This window comes from Grampus griseus (assembly GCF_964374135.1).
Source record: "Grampus griseus genome assembly, chromosome: 20".
Taxonomy (NCBI): Eukaryota; Metazoa; Chordata; class Mammalia; order Artiodactyla; family Delphinidae; genus Grampus; species Grampus griseus.
In genome coordinates this window covers 2,185,227-2,188,382 of record NC_139014.1, presented here as the reverse complement: position 1 = coordinate 2,188,382, position 3,156 = coordinate 2,185,227, and the positions used below count along the sequence as shown (strand labels likewise).

The following is a 3,156-nucleotide window of genomic DNA, read 5'->3' as shown; positions in this document are numbered from 1 at the left end:
TCCCACCCTCCCTATCCCACCCCTCTAGGTGGTCACAAAGCACCGAGCCAATATCCCTGTGCCATGTGGCTGCTTCCCACTAGCTATCTACCTTACTACGTTTGTTAGTGTATATATGTCCATATGCCCCGTCACAGCTCACCCTTCCCCCTCCCCATAACCTCAAGTCCGTTCTCTAGGAGGTCTGCGTCTTTATTCCTGCCTTACCCCTAGGTTCTTCATGACATTTTTTTTTCTTAAATTCCATATATATGTGTTAGCATACGGTATTTGTCTTTTTCTTTCTGACTTACTTCACTGTGTATGACAGACTCTAGGTCTATCCACCTCATTACAAATAGCTCAATTTCGTTTCTTTTTATGGCTGAGTAATATTCCATTGTATATATGTGCCACATCTTCTTTATCCATTCATCCGATGATGGGCACTTAGGTTGTTTCCATCTTCGGGCTATTGTAAATAGAGCTGCAATGAACATTTTGGTACATGACTCTTTTTGAATTTCGGTTTTCTCAGGGTATATGCCCAGTAGTGGGATTGCTGGGTCATATGGTAGTTCTATTTGTAGTTTTTTAAGGAACCTCCATACTGTTCTCCAGTTCTTATACTGGCCAGTCTTGGTTCCTGATTCAAAGAAGTAATTAACCTTAATGCTAGGTATTGATGCTAGAAAGTCAATTACCCCTACATGTACCATTAGTACAAGAAGTCTCAGGGCTGACAGCTTTATTTCACTTCCCGCCTCTGTAGCTAGCAGCTATTCTTCCCTAGTAAAGAGAGAATGAAAAGAAAGGTGCCTCTGACTCCATCGTGTTATTTACACCAACAAAAAAAGTTTCCTTTGAAACTTTCTTTAGAACACTGTGAAATGTCTGCAACTTTCCCAGAAAGCACATGAGATTCTGTTACCAATTTTTTCAAAACCGAAAACAATTTAACAAGAAAAATCCCTCAAAGCATCATTAAGATGTCATTTCAGGTCATTAATAAAGTGCTGTTCTTTTCCCAGCTTGCATTACGTTTTGGAACTGATGGAGCACCTGTCTGTATTTTTTCCTTTTATTTGCCAAGCTAAGTTTTCAAAGGATGCCACCTTCTGGTTTGAGTTGTTAAATATCCGTGGACTTCCACTTCGGGATGCTTCTAGAAGTTTCCTATGCATGGTCCCTGCACTAATAGAGAAATGTTTGCTTTCTACTTCCCGCCATCTGGGTGGCATCAAATGTCTCAAATCTTCTGAGAACCTGACCCAAGCTTCTTGACGAGCGCGCGCGGGAAACGCGTTCCTACAGGGTGAGCATTGCAGAAGTGTAATGCTTGCAGATTTGAAGGCGCTTTTAAGCGTCAGCATTATGTCCTACAAATACAGTTAGTCTCCACACCAGGGACACTGTGCTGCCCTGTAGTGCTGTTTCCTGCCAAAGGAACGAAGAGTCCACACGCCGTGTATTTTCCAGCTCTCGTACATATTCAAAATGGCATCAACCCTGGAATCTGAAGCTTATTCCAACACAATATACTGTAATTTCTCTTATTTATTTGAGTCACTAAATCATTTATCATGTCAAATTTTCTTTTGCAGCTTTTTTTAATTGAAGTACAGTTGATTCACAATGTTGTGTTCATTTCTGCTGTACAGCAAAGTGATTCAGTTATACATGTATTTATACATTCTTTTTAAAATATTTTCTTCCATTACGGTTTATCACAGGATACTGAATATAGTTCTCTGTGCTCTACAGTAGGACCTTGGTGTTTATCCATTCCGCGTATAATAGCTCACATCTGCTAACCCAGCCTTCCACTCCATCCCTCCCCCAACCCCTCCTCCGTATCACGTCAAGTTTTAAAGTCCTGTCTTACTCTTCTGAGGGCAATGTACACTTAAATCCAAACGAAAGTGTGCCAGACCCACCCTGACAAAATAGTTTTATGTCAGAGTGACCCTCCTGATGACATAACCGTTACAAAACTTGAGGGAAATTATTCAAAAGCAATGGAGAACAACCCAAGCGTGCAAAACCTGGATAGAATATAATCCTTAAAAAAAGGGACACACGCTAGGCAAGCTCCATTATGTACCCAGCTTTTCTCCTAAGGGGAATTTCCAGTACTTACCAATTCCGGGAATAGAGCCTAAGTGGAAGGTAGCAGTCATACTGAATTCAGGAGACAGAGCCCAGAGTTCATGGCTTTCATAGCGGCTGGAAATTAATCCTAGAAAGGAGGGAACCACAAAATGTGAGCCCCAAGTTCTACACACAAATTTCCCTGGAATATTAATAGTTGGTGTATACCTGAACAGCTTCAGTGTAGGCTGGAACTCCAAGAAATCTAGTGGAAGGGAGCAGAAGGGGGTGAAATTGCTCACAGAGATTTCAGAAGCTGCCTTATACTTGCAAAGTCTGCCAAGTTAGAGGGCTTTTCTGTTGAAAAACAGAAAGGCAAAACTTAAGTAGACAAGCCCTTACACAGCTCATGGTCAAGGGGGCACTGCTGGGTCTCTGCTGCCAAAAAAAACTTAACCCATCTGGAAGGAAAACCAGAGCCCCTATAACTTATCATTCAGCCAATGATAAAAAGGGAGTCAGTTGACTATCAGCTAAGAAAGACAGCCAACAAGAGAACTGGAACCTCAAGAGTTTCAGATACTGAAGTTGGCAGGTGAGGACCTTAATGTCCACCCTGAACCGAAAAAGAAAAGAAAGAATAGACAAGCAAGAGGAATGGATAAAGAAGATGTGGTGTATATGTAATGGAATATTACTCAGCCATAATAAAGAATGCAATAATGCCATTTGAAGCAACATGGCTGGACCTAGAGATTGTCATACTGAGTGAAGTAAGTCAGAGAAAGACAAATATCATATGATATCACTTATATGCAGAAACCAAAAAAAAAATTGTACAAATGAACTTATTTACAAAACAGAAATAGAGTCACAGATGTAGAAAACAAACTTTCGGGGATTTCCCTCGTGGTGCAGTGGTTAAGGCTCCGCACTCCCAATGCAGGTGGCCTGGGCTCGATCCCTGGTCAGGGAACTAGATCCCGCATGCTGCAACTAAATAAATAAATAAATATTAAAAGGAAAACAATCTTATGGTTACCGGGGGGAAGGGGGGAGGGGTAAATTGGGAGATTGGGATTGACA

General features: G+C 41.3%; 1 long non-coding RNA gene across 1 annotated transcript; it reads right to left on the bottom strand.

Annotated features, from left to right (window-relative positions):
* Window positions 1-616: 616 nt before the first annotated feature.
* On the bottom strand, window positions 617-2,514 carry LOC309838675. The gene is made up of 3 exons (XR_014298377.1): window positions 2,299-2,514; window positions 2,120-2,218; window positions 617-768 (listed from the first exon to the last, which is right to left on the bottom strand). It is a non-coding gene; the product is annotated as an uncharacterized lncRNA (long non-coding RNA).
* Window positions 2,515-3,156: the final 642 nt, after the last annotated feature.